The sequence below is a fragment of the Pan paniscus genome, chromosome 7 (assembly GCF_029289425.2).
Source record: "Pan paniscus chromosome 7, NHGRI_mPanPan1-v2.0_pri, whole genome shotgun sequence".
Classification (NCBI taxonomy): Eukaryota; Metazoa; Chordata; class Mammalia; order Primates; family Hominidae; genus Pan; species Pan paniscus.
In genome coordinates this window covers 77,623,565-77,644,354 of record NC_073256.2, presented here as the reverse complement: position 1 = coordinate 77,644,354, position 20,790 = coordinate 77,623,565, and the positions used below count along the sequence as shown (strand labels likewise).

Below are 20,790 nucleotides of genomic sequence, written 5' to 3'. Positions count from 1 at the left end.
GGTGCTGCCGTGGGGCATGTGCAGATGGCAGGAGTAGCTGAGCCCACGGTGGAAGCTGGCAGGGCTGGTCCCAGACCTCCTGAGAGTCGCCAAGTGCACCACCCTCCCGCTCTAGGGCTCGCTCTTCCCTAGCTCGCGCCCTGAGCGCGTGGTCGTGAGCGCTGGGTACTATGCAGCCGCCAGGATGGGGCTGAACGGCCACCCCGCTAGCCTAGCCTAGCCTAGCCTAGCCTGGCCCGGCCCGGCCCATCAGACGCTACCACCGCCCACCGGGCAATCTCCAGAGGCACTCCTTCTGCTGTCTGTACAACGTTCTTAGCTCTTCCTTCTGCCCAGTGTGCAATCTTCCCAGATGGGCCTTCTGCCACACATTCACATCTGATCTGGTAGGTGTTTCTCCTGCCAAACCTTCATCCTTCTCGGATGCTCCTCTGCCACATGTGCAATCCTGTCAGACGTTCCTGCCACTCGAGGTAGCTGGTCTGATGTGAGCATGGAACCAGGGGGTCCCCCTACCACCACCAGGAATGTCAGGTGACCATGAGGTGATGGTTGGGCGGTTCTTGAACCCTATCTATGGAGGATAACCGCTCACGGCCGGCCGGCGCCAAGGAAGGGCAGGCTCCCAATGGACGGAAGCACTGGAAGGTGGACATCAGCAGCCTCCCTGCAAGATCCCAGGAGTCGGGCACATGAGCTAACGCGGGACACCCTGACAGCCACACCGGCAGGCTTGAGCAGCTCAGTCTCCTTCCTCCGAGATCAGTTGAGAGGTAGGGGAAGAACGCCTCAAGTGAGCATGCCTAAGACTCTAGGAACCACACTGTGCCTGCAACGACCCCCGCCCACGGTCTCACAGGCCGTGGCGCCAGTCGACAGCCCCATCCAAAGGAAGGATCGGCAGAGAGGCAACAACGCCACCCCGGAAGCCTGCTAATGGAGGAGATCCAGAATCGAAGGTCAAACCCTGCACTCCATCCCTCAGGTTGCCCGCTTCACCCTCTTCCAACTGTATCTCGCTTCCTTTCCTTCCTGCTCCAAAGTGCTGAAGCAGCTTTCACTCCTGCTCTTCACTGTGCCTTCCTCTTACGCCCCAGGACCAACTTCTCAGGGGGCTTTTGGGGCAGTCTGTACCGACACCTGCATAGGGCCTCGTTCTGTGGCCCGTTAGGGACCCCACCTTCATGCTCATTTCCAGTCAGTGCCCCTCTGGGAACAGAGAAGACTTCCTTCAATCCAGCTGTGTTTTTGCCCCAGGCCACGAGTGCTCCAGAGGTGACTACCTTATGTCAGGTTGGCATTGAACGTGGCCCTCTTGAGTCCGAGGGCAGCTCTTTTGGCGAGTTGCAGCAAGGCTTTCCATGAGTCTTCCTCTCTCGCTTCCTCCCACTTCTGCCTGTAGCCTCGATTTCTCTACTCGTGGCCACGCCCTTCTCCAGATGCTTCCAAGCCTTCCAGGTCCACTCTGAAGGGAGAAATTTCCAGCCCCCTTGCCGCAGCTAGCTGAAAAACAGGCTCCTCGTCTACTGTGAGAACATGGGAAGCCGGAATCAGACAGTGGAGATCATCATTGTCTTGCTGGAACGCTCTCAGGCACACTCACTCTCATTTCACAGAGACAAGGACAGAGGCCGGACCAAGGCCACAGGCACAACAGACCCATAGCACCCAGACCAAAACTGATCTCTGGCTAACACACGGCCATTAGAGCAGGGAGGAAGGCAAGGGCAGGGGTACATGGTAACACTGCTTCATTCTGGGACCCTGGGGATGAACGGGGCTCCCCTGACCCTGTTCATTCTAGCACCTCCTCTCTTCTGCAGTGGGTGAGCATGACGAGATGGGACCAGGGTTGGCAGGGACACGGTAAGAACGAGACATCCCGGAGCCCTAAGGACGAATGGCGGATACCCTACTCAGGATCCCAGGAAAGTTAAGAGAGCCTAAGCATGCTGGAGACGGTCCTTGTAAGCCACCAGAAACATTCCTGAAACGGGATCTGCAAAAGAAACGCCATGCGGTTTGAAAGGTTGTTATGTCTGTTAAATGCTTCCGGAATCAATGCTTTACTGGAGGTCAATCAGGACCATTTGCTTACACGTCATCTCTGACTGCTTCCACACTACTACGGCAGGCTTCAGCAGACACGACAGAGACCACGGGGCCTACGAGTGTTTCCCACCTGGCCCTTTACAGGAAGAGCTGGCCAATCCCTGTGTCACGCCGTGACCGGAAAGCCCTAATACTCACCGCTCATCTTCTGACTCCCCTGCTCAAAAGCTTCCCATGATTTTCTGCAGGAAACCTGGCGGGCTCCCTATCCACGGAATTTCTTTCTTCTTTCTCGCTGGAGAAATGCAAGGTTATTGGGATCTTTGTCATTCCCTCAACCCACCCCAGCTCCCGAAGGAGGAATGATCATTCTAAGCTCATCACAGCAATCACATGGTTTTCCCCAGTGACCGGCTTAGCAGTCAGCATGTGCTGTAACCCAGCCCATACGATGTTACCAGAAGGTCACTGCGAGCTGCTGACTTGACTGCCTCTTCAAAAGACACCTGGGAAGAAAAGCAACCCCTCCAGCTTTCAGATACTGCCTTCAGAGAACACACCAACTGCAGCTGTTGCTACTCGGCCCGCCAGCAAAGCAGACATGAACTAAACACTGCCCACAGCACAGCTGGAAGGGAAAACGTGAGCATGACACGACGATGCTGCCACAATTCTGGTGCCTATGGTTTCAGCCGCTCTTACTTGGGTCATCTACTATTCACAGCCACGAGCATCCTGAGAATGTGGCCGTGGCCCACAGAATACATCCTCTACCCCTTCTGCTCTGGACTGCTCAAAAATATACCCTCAGCTCGCCTTTTCTAGACATTCAAACCACACCCAACCATTCCCGTACCACACTCTTGCCAGCAGCAACACTGAGCTGCTCCTGAACCCGACAGAGTTCACGCGAGCCTCTGACCTTTGGAACTTGCCATTCCTTCGGGCAAACAGGCAATCTTTTCCCGATGCTCCTGCGAATCCTGCGACCTTCTCAGACGTTCTCTCCACCATACCTGTTTTCTCCGTTCCACCCTGCCAGATGTCTGTTCGGACAAAAAGCTCCGTCTTCTCGCATGTCTCCTCTGCCAAACCAGGGATCCGGTCACATGGCTCTTCTGCAAAACATTCCATCTCGTCAGATGTGTCTTCCGCCAACCACTCCATCCTGCTAGATGTTTCTGTGTTACCGTGGGCGGCTGGTCACACAGGAGCAGCGCAGGAGAGGGCCACGCCCACACCCCACCAGACACATCAGGCGACCAGGAGGTGATGGGTCAGGCTGCCATTAAACTACCTGTCTCAAATAACAAATGATTGCCGGGAGCCGGTGCCAGGGATGGGCGGTCCCCCAGACAGAGAGAAACCCCGGAAGGTGGCGATTAGCAGCTCCCTGAGAAGATCTCAGGGGGCGGGTGAGGGGGCTCACGCTTGCACACTCACAGGCAAACCGGCCGGGTTTTACTGTCCTATGACCCTCCCCAGGCAACAGCCGACTGCCAAGGGAGGCACGCCTCATGTGAGCGCCCCTATGACTCCAGGAAACAGGCCACGCCTGCGGTCCTTCCCAGGTGACGACAGGCCACTGCCCATGTGGATGGCCCACCCTGCAAAAAGGCTCAGAGGAGGAAGCAATGCAACCCCTGGCACTTGGAAGCCTGCCAATCTGTGAGACCTCGCCTCAAAGGTCAAACAAAGCGTGCCCCTGACCTCTCCAGTTGCCCACATGGCCCTCTTCCAAGTATACCTTACTGCCTCGTCTTTCTGCTCTGGTACTGTCTGGGAGACCTGCACTCCTGCGCTCAAAGTGGCCTCGGTCTCTTTCACCCTGCCTCACGCCCCTCAGTTAAACTCCCTCTGATGAGGCGAGAGCTCGGGTTGCTGCGTGCAGGCCCCTATGGATCTGCCACCGCTGACATCCCTACCGCCAAACGCTCCATCTTGGTGGATGTTTTCTCTCCCAGATGTTCCCTCTTTCCAGATGCTTCCTTTGCAAGCCACGCACTCTTCCTAGGCATTCCGTCTGCCCACCATGGAATCTGCTCAGAGGTTCCTTCTGCCCACCGTGCGACCTGCTAAAGGGTTTCTGCTGTCTACCATGTCATCTTCGCACTTGGGCCTTCTGCCAAACGTGCAATCTACCTGAGGGTTCCTTCTGCCAAACAGCCAGTTGCGTCCACTTCTTCCCCTGACAAGCACTCAGTTTTGTCTGGCGCACCATGGGCCCAATACTTCCTCCACCCAGATGTCTCTTGGGCAGGCCTTGCAATCTCCCTAGGGCATCCAACTGCTGATCCCGCAGTCTTCTCACGGGTTTCCTTGCCCCCCAACCCCCTGCAATCACCCTACCCTAAGGTTTCCTCCTGCTGACCATGCGACGTTCTTAGCCGTTCCTTCTGAAATCGCTGCAGTCTGCTTAGATGTTCCCTCTGCCACATGCTCAGGGCTGTCAGATGTTCCTTCCACCAGACACTCCATCTCGTCGGATGATCTGCCACGCGTTCAATCCCGTCAGGTGTCCCTCTCAGTCACATGTGTGGAGCGGGGCCCGAGAGGGTTCCCCACCGCCAGTAAACATCAGGCAGCCGCAAGGTGATGGCCCGGTGGTCACAAAGCAGACTCTCTAGAGAAATCACTGATCACAGGCAGCGCCAGGGAAAGGCAGTCCCCCTCCCCCACAGCAGTCACGAACCTCAGAAGCCTCCCCAGCACACCTCGGGAGTTGGGTGAATGGGCTCACACATGCGCCCTAAGAGGCAAACTGGCGGAAGGTTCACTGATCTAGGATGTTTTCCCCTGGGCACATTTGTCTGCTTGTGGGAGGAACGCCTCAGGAGAGCATGAGAACAACTCTAGTAAGCACACGGCGCCTCCGCGCCCCCATGAGGTGGTGACAGGCCACTGTGCTAGTGAACAGCCCCCTCTTCCCCGCCAAGGGAAGCATCAGAGGACAGGCAGCGATGCTGCCGACGCGGGAGACCCTGAGTCCAAGGTCCAGTCCCGTACTCCACCTCTCAGGTCACCGCCCACCTGGGCCTCTTCCAAGCCTCCTTGACTTCCTTTGGCTCCTGCCACGATACCGTTTCAGGAACTTTCACCCCTGCTCTAATGCGTGCCTCGGTCTCTCACTCTACCGTGTGCCACTCGATGTCTTTCTTCTCAGGAGGCAGGAACTGAGTTACCACAGGCCCATACGCATATGCCGCCGCTCACAGGCCTGCTGCCAAACGTGGAATCTTGCCCAACGTGTCCTCTGCCAGACATGCCATCTCTTCAGATGCTTCTTTCGCAGGCCACGCACTTGCAAGCTTCCTATGTTTTCCTCCCCACCGCTGTGCCATCGGCTGCAATTTTTCTGCTGTCCACCATGGCAACCTTCTCACGTGTTCCTTCTGCCACACATGCAATCTCCCTAAGCGTCTCTTCTCCCCAACACTCCGCTCTGTGCCTTGTTCCCCTTGCCAAGCATCCCATCTTCTCAGGTGTTTCTCCTGCCACATATTTAATCGTCTTCACGTGTTGCCTCCCCAGGCCTTGCATCCTTCCCAGCTCATCCTCCCTGCCACCCCGCAATCCTCTCAGATGCTACCACCGCCCACCGGGCAATCTCCAGAGGCACTCCTTCTGCTGTCTGTACAACGTTCTTAGCTCTTCCTTCTGCCCAGTGTGCAATCTTCCCAGATGGGCCTTCTGCCACACATTCACATCTGATCTGGTAGGTGTTTCTCCTGCCAAACCTTCATCCTTCTCAGATGCTCCGCTGCCACATGTGCAATCCTGTCAGACGTTCCTGCCACTCGAGGTAGCTGGTCTGATGTGAGCATGGAACCAGGGGGTCCCCCTACCACCACCAGGAATGTCAGGTGACCATGAGGTGATGGTTGGGCGGTTCTTGAACCCTATCTATGGAGGATAACCGCTCACGGCCGGCCGGCGCCAAGGAAGGGCAGGCTCCCAATGGACGGAAGCACTGGAAGGTGGACATCAGTAGCCTCCCTGTAAGATCCCAGGAGTCGGGCACATGGGCTAACACGGGACACCGACAGCCACACCGGCAGGCTTCAGCAGCTCAGTCTCTTTCCTCTGAGATCAGTCGACGGGTAGGGGAAGAACGCCTCAAGTGAGCATGCCTAAGACTCTAGGAACCCCACTGTGCCTGCAACGACCCCCGCCCACGGTCTCACAGGCCGTGGCGCCAGTCGACAGCCCCATCCAAAGGAAGGATCGGCAGAGAGGCAACAACGCCACCCCGGAAGCCTGCTAATGGAGGAGATCCAGAATCGAAGGTCAAACCCTGCACTCCATCCCTCAGGTTGCCCGCTTCGCCCTCTTCCAACTGTATCTCGCTTCCTTTCCTTCCTGCTCCAAAGTGCTGAAGCAGCTTTCACTCCTGCTCTTCACTGTGCCTTCCTCTTATGCCCCAGGACCAACTTCTCAGGGGGCTTTTGGGGCAGTCTGTACGGACACCTGCATAGGGCCTCGTTCTGTGGCCCGTTAGGGACCCCACCTTCATGCTCATTTCCAGTCAGTGCCCCTCTGGGAACAGAGAAGACTCTTCCTTCAATCCAACTCTGTTTTTGCCCCAGGCCACGAGTGCTCCAGAGGTGACTACCTTATGTCAGGTTGGCATTGAACGTGGCCCTCTTGAGTCCGAGGGCAGCTCTTTTGGCGAGTGCAGCAAGGCTTTCCATGAGTCTTCCTCTCTCGCTTCCTCCCACTTCTGCCTGTAGCCTCGATTTCTCTACTCGTGGCCACGCCCTTCTCCAGATGCTTCCAAGCCTTCCAGGTCCACTCTGAAGGGAGAAATTTCCAGCCCCTTCCCGGCAGCTAGCTGAAAAACAGGCTCCTCGTCTACTGTGAGAACCTGGGAAGCCGGAATCAGACAGTGATCATCATTGTCCTGCTGGAACGCTCTCAGGCACAGTCACTCTCATTTCACAGAGACAAGGACAGAGGCCGGACCAAGGCCACAGGCACAACAGACCCATAGCACCCAGACCGAAACTGATCTCTGGCTAACACACGGCCATTAGAGCAGGGAGGAAGGCAAGGGCAGGGGTACATGGTAACACAGCTTCACTCTGGGACCCCGGGGATGAACGCGGCTCCCCTGCCCACCTGGGCCTCTTCCAAGCCTCCTTGACTTCCTTTGGCTCCTGCCACCATACCGTTTCAGGAACTTTCGCCTCTGCTCTTATGCGTGCTTCGGTCTCTCCCTCTGCCTTGTGCCCCTCGGTTGATGACTTTCTTCTCAGGAGGCAGGAACCGAGACTGCCGCAGGCCCATACGCATCTGCCTCCACTCATGGGCCCACTGCCAAACGTGGAATCTTGCCCGACGTGTCCTCTCCCAGACATGCCACGTCTTCAGATGCTTCTTTAGCAAGCCATGCACTTCCATGCTTCCTACGTTTTCCTCCCCACTGCCGTGCCATCGGCTGCAACGTTTCTGCTGTCCGCCATTCACCCTTCTCATGTGTACCTTTGGCCACACGTGCAATCTACCTAAGCATCCCTTCTCCCAAACACTCCACTCCATCCCTTGTTTCCCCTGGCAAGCATCCCATCTTCTCAGGTGTTTCTCCTGCCACATATTTAATCGTCTTCATATGTTACCTCCCCAGGCCTTGCATCCTTCCCAGCTCATCCTCCCGCCCACCCCGCAATCCTGTCAGATGTTACCGCCACCCCACCGGGCAATCTCCCGAGGCGCTCCTTCTGCTGTCCGTCCAACGTTCTCAGGTCTTCCTTCTTCCCAGTGTGCAATCTTCCTGGATGGGCCTTCTGCCACACGTTCACGTCTGATCTGGCAGGTGTTTCTTCTGCCAAACATGCAATCCTGTCAGACGTTCCTGTCACTCACGGTAGCTGGTCTGACGTGAGCATGGTACCAGGGGTTCTCCCTACCTCCATCAGGAATGTCAGACGACCATGAGGTGACTGTCGCGTGGTTCTTGAACCCTATCTATGGAGGAAAACCGCTCACGGCCAGCCAGTGCCAAGGAAGGGCAGGCTCCCAATGGACGGAAGCGCAGGAAGGTGGACATCAGCAGCCTCCAAGATCCCAGGAGTCAGGCATGTGGGCTCACACAGGACCCCCTGACAGCCACACTGGCGGGGTTGAGCAGCTCTGTCCCCTTCCTCTGGGAACACTCGATGGGTAGAGGATGTACACCTCAAGTGAGCACACCTAAGCCTCCAGGTATGGCATTGCGGCTGTCACACCCCCCGCCCACAAGCTGACAGGCCGCGACGCCAGTCAACAGCCCCACCCAAGGGAAGGATCAGTGGAGACGCAACAATGCCACCCCCAAAACCTGCCAATGGAGGAGACCCCAAGTTGAAGGTCAAACCCTGCACTCTGTCCCTTAGGTTGCCCGCTTCGCCCTCTTCCAACTGTATCTTGCTTGCTTTCCTTCCTGCTCCAAAGTGTTGAAGCAGCTTTCACTCCTGCTCTTCACCCTGCCTTCCTCTTACGCCCCAGGGCCAACTTCTTAGGGGGCTTTTGGGGCAGTCTGTCCCGCCACCTGCATAGGGCCTCGTTCTGTGGCTCTTTGGGACCCCATCTACTTGCTCATTTCCAGTCAGCACCCCTCTGGGAAGAGCAAAGATTCTTCCTTCACGCCAGGCGCGTTTTCACCCCAAGCCACAAGTGCTGCAGAGGTTACTACCTTTCTTCAGGTAGGCATTAAACATGGCCCTCTCGAGTGCGAGGGCCGCTCTTTTGGCGAGCGCAGCAAGGCTTTCCATGAGTCTTCCTCTCTCGCTTCCTCCTGCTTCAGTCTGTAGCCTGTTTCTCGACTCCCAGCCGCGTCCTTCTCCAGATGCTTTCAGACCTTCTAGGTCCTATCTGAAGGGAGAAATTTCCAGCTCCCTTGCAGCAGCTAGCTGAAAAACAGGCTCCTCATCTAGTGTGAGAATCTAGGAAACAGGAATCAGACAGCGGAGATCATCACTGTCTTGCTGGAATGCTCTCAGCCACAGTCACTCTCATGTCACAGACACAAGGACAGAGACCGGACCAAGGCCGCAGGCGCAACAGATCCATGGCACCGAGACAAAGGCTGATCCCAGGCTAACACACGACCGTTAGAGCAGGGATGTAGGCAAGGCCAGGGGTACACGGTAACACCGGTTCATTCCGGGCTCCCAGGGATGAACAGGCCTCCCCCGATCCCATTCACTCCAGCACCTCCTCTCTTCTCCAGTGGGTGATCATGACAAGATGGGAACGGGGTTAGCGGGGACACAGTAAGGCCAATACTTCCCGGAGCCCTAAGGCCAAATTGGGGACGCCGTATTCAGGATCCTAGGAAAGTTAAGAGAGCCCAAGCACGTTGGAGAAGGTCCTTGTAAGCTGCCAGAAACATTCTCAAAAGGGGACCCGGGAAACAAATGCCATGCGGTTTGAAAGGCTGTTAGGTCTGTTAAACGCTTCCACAATGGACGCTTTACCAGAGGCCGGTCGGGAGTATTTGCTTACGTGTCATCTCTGACTGCTTTCACGCTGCTACAGCGTGAACGGCGACCATGATACCTATGAGTGTTTTCCACCTGGCCCTTTACAGGAAGAGCTAGCCAATCCCTGCATCGTGCCATGACCAGAATGCCCTAATACTGACTGCTCATCTTCTGACTCCCCTGCTCAAAAGCTTCCCATGAATCTCTGCAGGAAACCTGGTTGGCTCCCTATCCACGGCCATTGTTTCTTCTCACTGGAGAAACACAATTTTATTTGGATCTTTATCATTTCCCCAGATCCAAAAGTAGAAATAATCATTCTAAGCTCATCATAGGAATCATCATGTATTCACAAACCTCATTCGTTATAACATGCCAGTAAAGGGAAAATATAACTCACTTACTTAAATTGTTATTTATTCAAAAATATTTTTTAAAATTGTAGGCAACAAAATTCAATAAAGGATTGTTTTTAAGACAATAGGTTTTGAGATTATAAACTATCTACAAACTAAATTCTTAACTGTGAATACTGAACTATTCAAAGAAAAAATTTTATATAAATACAAACATATTTACACACACACGCACAGCCACACAGACATACCATTGACACACTAAATTTCTTTTTTGTGATCGAAACTCAATAATCTTATGCTAGCACCACCAAGAGTAGCTTAGTATTAAAAGTCTTACCTGGATTGCTGTTTTGAGGACTTTTACGTATCTTTATTTCAGATTCCAAACATTCTTGGTAAATGCTATGTATCAAATATGTAATAAATTGAGGTATTATTTCAACACTGATATTAAAATTTTACCCAATGTGTTAAATTCCTAGGATATTTCAGAGTGTCGGGGTAATATCTGAAATCTACTTATTCCACAGACTTCTAACTTATTAGCTCTATGCACTTATTAAGCTTCAAATTAAAGAAGAAAGTAAAGTGAAATACTCATGAATTCAGGGCAGTATAGCTCAGGAAATTAACTAGAGTTAGCTTGACATAATGGAAAATGTCCTGATCTCCTAAGTTTGAGTTCTGTAACCAACACCTATTTGTTCTTCAACAAGTTGCTTCTCTTAGGCTCAATGTCTTCTTCTAAAATGAGGGTTTCAGTGCCTTATTTCAGTAGGTTATTACAAAGTTTTAACAACGTAACATTTGAAAAACTGCTCAAAGAAATAGTAATGGAATACTTAATCTTGAAGCTTATAGCTGAAACTATTTTAAAATCCCAAATAAAACCCAATGTGTTGGCCAGATGCCGTGACTCGCCTGTGATACCAGCACTTTGGGAGGCTGAGCCAGGAGGATCACTTGGGCTCAATACTTCAAGACCAGCCTGGGCAACACAGGGAGACCCTGTAACTACAAAAAATAAAAGATAAATTATAAAAAACCAATGTGTGTTTCTTCATAGGATCTAATATTCAAATGTTGTAGTTTTCAGAAACTTATTAAGTCCTACTTTTGGTTATTAGATGTTCCATTTTTTTGTGGTTTGTGATTCAGGGCATCTAGGCTATTTGATAATTTGTAATAAAATTTATTTATAAATTAATTCATCAAAATAGATAACATGATTATCCCCTATTTCTGAGCTCATCAATCACACCCAGGGCAGAAAACTAACAGATTTCAAGACCTGGCCTGGACTCCTACTTTTCTTTACTGATCTCCTCGAACTCTGAACCAACAAATCTTTGTTACAATGATGCTTAAACCCCAGTTATTTTAAAATATTTTCACTCAGGGAGCTTGAGCTTCCAAGTATGAAAAACTGACCCTTACATATGACAATGTTAAAACAAATGGATTTCAAATATTTTGAAAATAACATTGGTTGATCTCTACCTTGTTTTTCACTTCAATGTCTGGGTTGTGTGAAAGCAGTTTTGCTACCTTTTGTATATTCTCACTATAGGCAGCGTCGTGGAGAGCAGTGTTGCAACAGACATCTACAACATTTGGATCAGCACCAAAGTCGAGCAGAATAGTTGCAAAAACATCTTATTGGCATTGAATAACCTATCAGTATTAGTCCAAGAAATTTTAAGTTCTAAAAAATCAATATACACATTCCACGTTTCATAAACTGTGGATATTTCGGTGAGATAAATTCATTTTTATTCTGTGTATTTCAGCCAAATTCATCTCATGCTGAAAAAATTGGCCACTATGTACCTTCATCAGAGGTGCCCTGTTTTCACTATCACAGATGTTAAGCTGGCGCTTTCTATGTGCCAGAAAAGTTACCACTTCTGGAACATCATTGGCACAGGCCAAATGTAGAACAGTCCTACAAGACTGAAAGAATTTTCCGGGGAAGTTTAGCCTACTATCTCAAGACATACATACATGATTCATGTAATTGTAAACATTAAATAGCATGCCCTTCCTCTGCCTTCAAAACATCTAATTTGCCCCTGAAGAAAGTGCAACACTTATTAGCTCGTATTAGTCACTACACTAATAAAAGAGTAGCCCATTTGACTAGAAAGTTTTTGGCTTTTGGATTCAGTTCAACTTGAGCTTGAATACTACATTAAAGTCTTTCATTTATGAGCTATCACTTAACCTTTCTGTGCCTCAATTTTCTCATCAATAACGTGGAGATGAATATAGTAGTTATCTCACAGGACATCACTGTGATACCTAGTTGGGAATCTATGCCAAGTATTTGTAACTGTTCCTGGCACAAATAATGGCTCAATAATTGTTAGATATCATAATTATTACTACTACTTAATGAAGACAACATTTTAATTAAGTAAAATGGTACAATTATACCTCCTTTGAGGTATGTTTCAAAGGTTAGAGATAACACCGTATTTCAATGATTCTAAGGTGCACAGTTTCTCGTATTTTAACAGATCTGATGCTGAAATCCTATTTATAATTCATTATTTTTACAACTATATTTGGCAGCATTTAAACATTCTTTTATTGATACATAAAATAGAGGCATCACATAATCCACGGTGACATTAAGTAGAGTACAGTATACACAACAGGACAATAGCAGTCCTAGTCATATGACTAACATTTAAATCAATTTTAGCTCTTAAAAGTGCTATGGAAAAAAAAGGGTTGAAATACTGACACAAATTTTTAAAACACAGTCATTTTTACTTTATTTTTAAAAAAACTTTAAGCCAAAGGAAAGTCAGGATTCAAATGAATAAGAATGGCTCATTTTATTCAGTAGATTCACAGAATGTATGCAAATTAGTATTTAGATGTATAGAATTCACATAACGTATGAGATTAATATTACCATTAAGACAGTTATAAATTTTCAAAATGGCAGAAGTTTACTTTACCAGAAGTTAAAGACTGTACCCCAACAGAAAGATCCTATGATCATCTACGTTTGAGAAATATTGTAAAACTGTGAATCATTTGTTCAGTATTCAAGAAATGTCTTGAACTTTGCCTATTCCCTATTTGAAAATACTTTTTTGTGGCAAACATTACTATTTGAGGAATTAAAACTTCAGGAAAACAATTTTAAAGCTTTCCAATAAAGGTGGAGGTTTCCTCCAGGTGACACAAACTTGCCTGATTCTATCAATGGTCCAGGATCCCAAATGCCAAAGTCAGGCCCTCCTGCTCCAAATAAGTCACTAAGGAAATGGGCTCTAAATTAAAAGAGTCTGGCTTCAAATGAACTTCGATTGCTTATAAATAATTGAATGGTCCATGGGATTTGTTCTATACAAGATGACAGAATTTTCTCTTAGCTGTTAGAAAGTTCAGTATGAAATTTTATTCTCAATTATAATGATAATCCTAAGACCCCAATGCACATCTACTTCTTCAAATGCATTAATCCATTTTTATTCTGGTATCTATTTCCATTGCTACTTAAAATTACTTACTATTTTTGGCAAAATATCAAAACTACAAATACAATGACTTATCAATAAAACTTCTACCCTATCTATATGGATTATTTTGACATAATAAAAGCGACTAAATCACTTCGATTTTAAGGGACAACGCTCAGGAGAAAGATATCTTTTCTGCAATATTCATAACTTTTCCAAATATAACAACGATTAACCTAAAAAGGCTTATAAACATTCTAATGAGATGATTATTTACGGCATAAAGAAAAATCGTTGTTTTAACAAACAACTTCTAAATTCTAAAAGTCAACTGCATTATTAAGGGATTAATATATAACTACATACTATAATTTTCAACTGTCTTAAAAACCTTGAAATCTTTACAATACGACAGGAATTGTTAACTAAAATATTTACAGAGGTAAAGGGTGTGACCTGAGTAAGTGACGTACCTAGGTGGGCACAGTGACAAACTAGAGAACATAGACTTACTTTAATCTACAGCCTCTTCATAGCACACCAAACAGTAATATGGGCTCGAGAGAAACCAAAATTGATTGTTTAAGAGGAGCCTGAAATACAGATTTTTGCATGTCTCGAGCCGAGCCTATAGCCGAGCCGAGCTGAGCCTATAGCCGATCCGAGCCGAGCCTATAGCCCAGCCGAGCCTATCGCCGAGCCGAGCCTATTGCCGAGCCGAGCCTAGAGCCGAGCCGAGCCGAGCCTATAGCCGAGCCGAGCCTATAGCCGAGCCGAGACGAGCCTATAGCCGAGCCGAGCCTATAGCCGAGCCGAGCCTATAGCCGAGCCGAGACGAGCCTATAGCCGAGCCGAGCCTATAGCCGAGCCGAGCCTATAGCCGAGCCGAGACGAGCCTATAGCCGAGCCGAGCCTATAGCCGAGCCGAGCGGAGCCTATAGCCGAGCCGAGCCTATAGCCGAGCCGAGCCATGCCTTTAGCCGAGCCGAGCCTATAGCCGAGCCGAGCCGAGCCTATAGCCGAGCCGAGCCTATAGCCGAACCGAGCCGAGCCTATAGCCGAGCCGAGCCAATAGCCGAGCCGAGCCGAGCCGAGCCTATAGCCGAGCCGAGCCGAGCCTATAGCCGAGCCGAGCCTAAAGCCGAGCCGAGCCTATAGCCGAGCCGAGCCGAGCCTATAGCCGAGCCGAGCCCAGCCTATAGCCGAGCCGAGCCTATAGCAGAGCCGAGCCGAGCCTATAGCCGAGCCGAGCCTATACCCGAGCCGAGCCGAGCCTATAGCCGAGCCGAGCCTATAGCCGAGCCGAGCCGAGCCTATAGCCGAGCCGAGCCTATAGCCGAGCCGGGCCTATAGCCGAGCCGAGCCGAGCCTATAGCCGAGCCGAGCCTACAGCCGAGCCGAGCCGAGCCTATAGCCGAGCCGAGCCTATAGCCGAGCCGAGCCGAGCCTATAGCCGAGCCGAGCCTATAGCCGAGCCGGGCCTATAGCCGAGCCGAGCCGAGCCTATAGCCGAGCCGAGCCTACAGCCGAGCCGAGCCGAGCCTATAGCCCAGCCGAGCCTATAGCCGAGCAGAGCCAAGCCTATAGCCGAGCCGAGCCTATAGCCGAGCCGATCCGAGCCTATAGCCGAGCCGAGCCTATAGCCGAGCCGAGCCAAGCCAATAGCCGAGCCGAGCCAATAGCCGAGCCGAGCCGAGCCTATAGCCGAGCCGAGCCGAGCCTATAGCCGAGCCGAGCCGAGCCTATAGCCGAGCCGAGCCTATAGCCGAGCCGAGCCGAGTCTATAGCCGAGCCGAGCCTATAGCCGAGCCGAGCCGAGCCTATAGCCGAGCCGAGCCTATAGCCGAGCCGGGCCTATAGCCGAGCCGAGCCGAGCCTATAGCCGAGCCGAGCCTACAGCCGAGCCGAGCCGAGCCTATAGCCCAGCCGAGCCTATAGCCGAGCCGAGCCGAGCCTATAGCCGAGCCGAGCCGAGCCTATAGCTGAGCCGAGCCTATACTCGAGCCGAGCGGAGCCTATAGTCGAGCCGAGCCGAGCCTATAGCCGAGCCGAGCCGAGCCTATAGCCGAGCCGAGCCTATAGCCGAGCCGAGCCTATAGCCGAGCCGAGCCGAGCCTATAGCTGAGCCGAGCCTATACTCGAGCCGAGCCGAGCCTATAGTCGAGCCGAGCCGAGCCTATAGCCGAACCGAGCCGAGCCTATAGCCGAGCCGAGCCTATAGCCGAGCCGAGCCGAGCCTATAGCCGAGCCGAGCCTATAGCCGAGCCGAGCCGAGCCTATAGCTGAGCCGAGCCTATACTCGAGCCGAGCCGAGCCTATAGTCGAGCCGAGCCGAGCCTACAGCCGAACCGAGCCGAGCCTATAGCCGAGCCGAGCCTATAGCCGAGCCGAGCCGAGCCTATAGTCGAGCCGAGCCTATAGCCGAGCCGAGCCTATAGCCGAGCCGAGCCGAGCCTATAGCCGAGCCGAGCCTATACCCGAGCAGAGCCTATAGCCGAGCCGAGCCGAGCCTACAGCCGAGCCGAGCCTATAGTCGAGCCGAGCCTATAGCCGAGCCAAGCCAAGCCTATAGCCGAGCCGAACCTATAGCCGAGCCGAGCCGAGCCTACAGGCGAGCCGAGCCTATAGCCGAGCCGAGCCGAGCCTACAGCCGAGCCTACAGCCGAGCCTAGCCTATAGCCGAGCCGAGTGGAGCCTATAGTCGAGCCGAGCCTATAGCCAAGACGAGCCGTGCCTTTAGCCGAGCCAAGCCTATAGCCGAGCCGAGCCGAGCCGAGCCGAGACCATAGCCGAGCCAAGCCTATAGCTGAGCCGAGCCAAGCCTATAGCCGAGACGAGCCTACAGCCGAGCCGAGCCGAGCCTATAGCCGAGCCGAGCCTATACCCGAGCAGAGCCTATAGCCGAGCCGAGCCGAGCCTACAGCCGAGCCGAGCCTATAGTCGAGCCGAGCCTATAGCCGAGCCAAGCCAAGCCTATAGCCGAGCCGAACCTATAGCCGAGCCGAGCCGAGCCTACAGGCGAGCCGAGCCTATAGCCGAGCCGAGCCGAGCCTACAGCCGAGCCTAGCCTATAGCCGAGCCGAGTGGAGCCTATAGTCGAGCCGAGCCTATAGCCAAGACGAGCCGTGCCTTTAGCCGAGCCAAGCCTATAGCCGAGCCGAGCCGAGCCGAGCCGAGACCATAGCCGAGCCAAGCCTATAGCTGAGCCGAGCCAAGCCTATAGCCGAGACGAGCCTACAGCCGAGCCGAGCCGAGCCTATAGCCGAACCGAGCCTATAGCCGAGCCGAGCCTATAGCCGAGCCGAGCCGAGCCTATAGCCGAGCCGAGCCTATAGCCAAGCCGAGCCGAGCCTATAGCCGAGCCGAGCCTATAAACGAGCCGAGCTTATAGCCAAGCCGAGCCGAGCCTATAGCCGAGCCGAGCCTATAGCCGAGCCGACCCTATAGCCGAGCCGACCCTATAGCCGAGCCGAGCCGAGCCTATAGCCGAGCCGAGCCGAGCCTATAGCCGAGCCAAACCGAGCCTATAGCCGAGCCGAGCCTATAGCCGAGCCGAGCCGAGCCTATAGCTGAGCCGAGCCTATACTCGAGCCGAGCCGAGCCTATAGTCGAGCCGAGCCGAGCCTATAGCCGAGCCGAGCCGTGCCTATAGCCGAGCCGAGCCTATAGCCGAGCCGAGCCTATAGCCGAGCCGAGCCTATAGCCGAGCCGAGCCGAGCCTATAGCCGACCCGAGCCTATAGCCTATAGCCTATTGCCCTCGCCCTTCCCCCTGCCCAACCCCCACTCAGACCCCACCCAGCCCAGCACTAGAGAGCAAGGTGGGCTGGCCCCGACCTCCGACAGGCGCACTCCAACCTCTCTGAAGACTTGGCAGAGGTTGGAGAAGACAGGGAATCTCCAACCTCTGAGAAGACTCGAAGAAGAGCCGTTAGGTGCCAGTGCGCATGCGCACCTCAACCAGCTGCCCCCTGGCGCCCCCGCGCGAGGCGAGAATCTGCGCATGGCGGAAAAACCACCCCTGAGCCACGTTCTCGCGGCACCACGTGCCTGCCGCAGATGGGCCTGTGGGCTGGCGGGGCTCCCAAGAACGGAGCACTGGGCCAGGCCTGCCCCAGGGCCCGCTTGACTGCACCACCCCCTTCTTCCTCCTGGACAAGCGCCCAAAGCGAGGGATCCTGGCACTGGGCACTGTGCAGCCACTGGGATGGGGCTGAGCACCAGCTCCCGCCCTCCTACAGCTGCTGGGCTGACTTCCTGAATAAGGTGCCCGGCAGCATCTGGCCAGGGGTCCATGCTCCTGGTGGCGGGCAGGGTCGGGGGTTGCCACAGCTGCTGATGCACACACACCGCATGCAACCAAGTGTCTAAAGTTATCACTGTTTCCCAAAAGATAAATAAATTGACATTTAGGGTCAACATGGAATACTAAGGATAGTTGAGACATAAAGTCATCTTAAGCAAGGTTTCTTCCCTTAATCGCATAAAATCAATCACTAAGGCCACCACACGTAAGTCAGAGTTTGAATTCAATCTTTTTTCATGTTCTAGTCCACTGTTCCATTTTATCATCAGTAAAGCAGACTTCCGAGGAAAATATCACAATATGCCCCAATATGTTAAATATATGTTACCAGAATTCTACTTAATACCAAATATCTGTACTCTGTTTCCAACTGTTTTATTCTACTAAATACACAGTCAGTGGCTGATACATAGTCTGGGTTTTACTGCTTTCCACATTAGTTGGTCCCTCCCAGATCCGCCCCCCCACCCCTACCCCAGCTTATGGTCTACCCCTCTTTTGTAACAGTAATCATGTGTTGGAGGAATCACTGTCTTAATGTTCTCAACTGTGTGTTTCAAAGAATAAGCGCCCCATCTCCTTTGAGTTTCTGGAAATACTGTGGCACATAGTAAGTATTTGTTCAAATTGGTGGGCAGCTAAGCCACACGATGGTATGTTTAAAATCACTTTAAAATTACAGTTCTTACAATATAATCCCATACACAGCTTGGCAACCCATTAGATTTATGCAATTTTGCTGCATATACTTCCATCTTTTACATGTTTTCTTTGGGTCATTTACATCATTAAAAATTACTTCCAAGTTATAAAGAAAGTATTTCAGCTTAACTTCCCAAGGTTAATAGGTGTCCACTCTTCCCACTTTAACCATCCCATGTTTCTGCTGTTTATATTTGAATATTGGCAGTTCTCTCGTGCTGTGTTCCAGAAATATGAGACTAATTTTTGGAACTCAAAACAAATTGTTCCCATAGAAAAGCTAGAAAACAAAGAACAAAATACACAAAGGTCACCTGCGTTTCCACACCCATCCACAAAAACTTGTTCAACACACTCCAATATAAAAGAACCTGGCCACACTGTGCTATTTCTTCTCTAGAAAAAATGTCTTTTTCCAATTGGGTATGCCTGAAACACATTTCTCTTCCCTCTCCTCTTCCACAACCTAAGTGGTGAGGCTCCCTACATTCAGCCCTTCCCTCTTTCCAGCCCTATGCTTCTTCTCTAGGAACAGAGAGTGAAGTATAGTCCAGCAACAGATATTCCAGGTACAAGAATCAGAGAGGAGACATTGTTCCGGGGCATAGAAAAGAAACAAGAGAGAATTTATAGTGCTACGGTGGCTGTTCACAAGATCCCCATGGGGCAGGCCCTGAGGTGCACCCAGCGTTCTAAGGGAGACAGAGGCTATAGCTGGGAGTCAAGAGCTCTAGGAGGCTCCTTGGACAGGGTGTGTTCTCATGCAGAAGCACATCATCACTCATTCATCCACCAGTAAACACTGAGAACATACAATCTCTTAGTACTGACTATATTCAGAAAATAAAATAGGCGCATAGAAGTTGCAGTCAATGGGGGCAGAACACATTACTCAAGTAACTCTCTCAAACATTTATCATTAAAAACTGAGATAAATTCACAGAAGGAAAGGAAAACAATTCCATGAGAGTGTGTGTAAATCATCTGTCCTAGCTTGAGAGATCAAGGCAAGATTCACTAAGGGTGTAATACTTAAGGTGAAATCTGAAAGGTCAGGAAGAGAGAGGGGATGGAGAAGACAGGAGAAACTCTAGGCAGAGGGAACAGGATGAAAAACGCCTGTGGAAAAAAAGAGACAATATTTTCCAGAGAGGAAGAAACAACAGTCATGGAGAACAAGGCAAAGGGGGTGGTAGAGGGTAAACAAAAACAGGCTGTCTCATAAACTCATTCTTTACAAGTATTCACTGAGAAGCTACCATATACCAGGCACTCTGTGAGGCCCTTGGGATGGAGCAGTACCTAAGACAAGCAGGACCATCCCTCCCACAGCACTCACAGTGCATGGAAAGGACAGACTAAAAAGTAAGCAAGATAATGTCGAACAACGATGTACCAGTGAGCTGAATTTCTATGTGAGCCAAGTCCATGCACACAGATTATACCTACCCATGGAGCCTTATTTAAATGTTGCTGGTTGTGGCACACATCAAGATGCATGCAGGAATTGTTCCCAAAGCCAGACCATACTTTTTTTATAGGCAAGGCACACCTGTGTCCATTTTTAAGACATATATACTAAATAACAGTCAGATAAAAGAAGAATTTAGCCCTATGTCGATATCCCTTAGCACATGAAACATATTTGATATGTTTGTTTCTCATTTGACAGGAAAGGGAAACTATCACCCAAACAATATACTTCACCAAAGGAGAAGGAAGGACTGGGAAAGCGTGCCTTGAGATGTGTCACCCCACCCCCACCAGCTCACACGCTTGCCTGTTCTTTTCTCTCTCTCTCTCTCTCTCTCTCTCTCTCACACACACACACACACACACACACACAAACTGCCCCCTCTAATCAGGCTATTTATTAAGCTGCTAGTGCTTCCACGCCATGCTGTTTCATGCCTCCATGCCTTTGCCTGTGCTGTCCACCCTGCAGTAAAATCCTCCCATGTTACCTCTTCAGCTCCTTGGGGTCCTCGTATCTAATTCACGCATGACATCCCACAGGAAGCTGTTGCCTGAGTTGCTTGCTGCTAGTTGGGTTAGTTATTCTTACAAACTCTCTCCTACCAGAGCTCTTAGCACACAGTATTAAAATGTGTGTTCACATGCCTCCCACCATACTGAACTCCTCAGCGGGGAAGCTGCCAGACATTGCCTAGGACATAAGAGAGGGGTGCGAAGTTGGTCTAATAAATAAGATGAATAAATGAATGAACAAATAAACAAATGGCCTGATTTCACAATTCACAGCCTTTACTGGAATTCTGTCTACCACAAAAGAGTGAAGAGATCTTTCTATAAATTGAGACTGATGTTCATGCATCTCAGGGATTTAACCTCAATTCTGTCCTTTCCTACTCAGACACACTCCACTTGTCCACCACCCCCACATTCTGTGCCTGAGGAACACACTCCACAGCTGAA

The 20,790-nt window shown here is 51.0% G+C and overlaps 1 long non-coding RNA gene across 2 annotated transcripts in view; it reads right to left on the bottom strand.

Annotated features, from left to right (window-relative positions):
• Window positions 1-17,319, bottom strand: part of LOC117981407 (uncharacterized) — a 41,915-nt gene extending 24,596 nt beyond the window's left edge. The window contains exon 1 of one of the 2 annotated variants that reach the window (XR_010112939.1): window positions 17,184-17,319. This is a non-coding gene — a long non-coding RNA (uncharacterized LOC117981407). The remainder of the gene's footprint in view (window positions 1-17,183) is intronic. The other variant, XR_004672913.3, reaches the window with a different exon arrangement.
• Window positions 17,320-20,790: the final 3,471 nt, after the last annotated feature.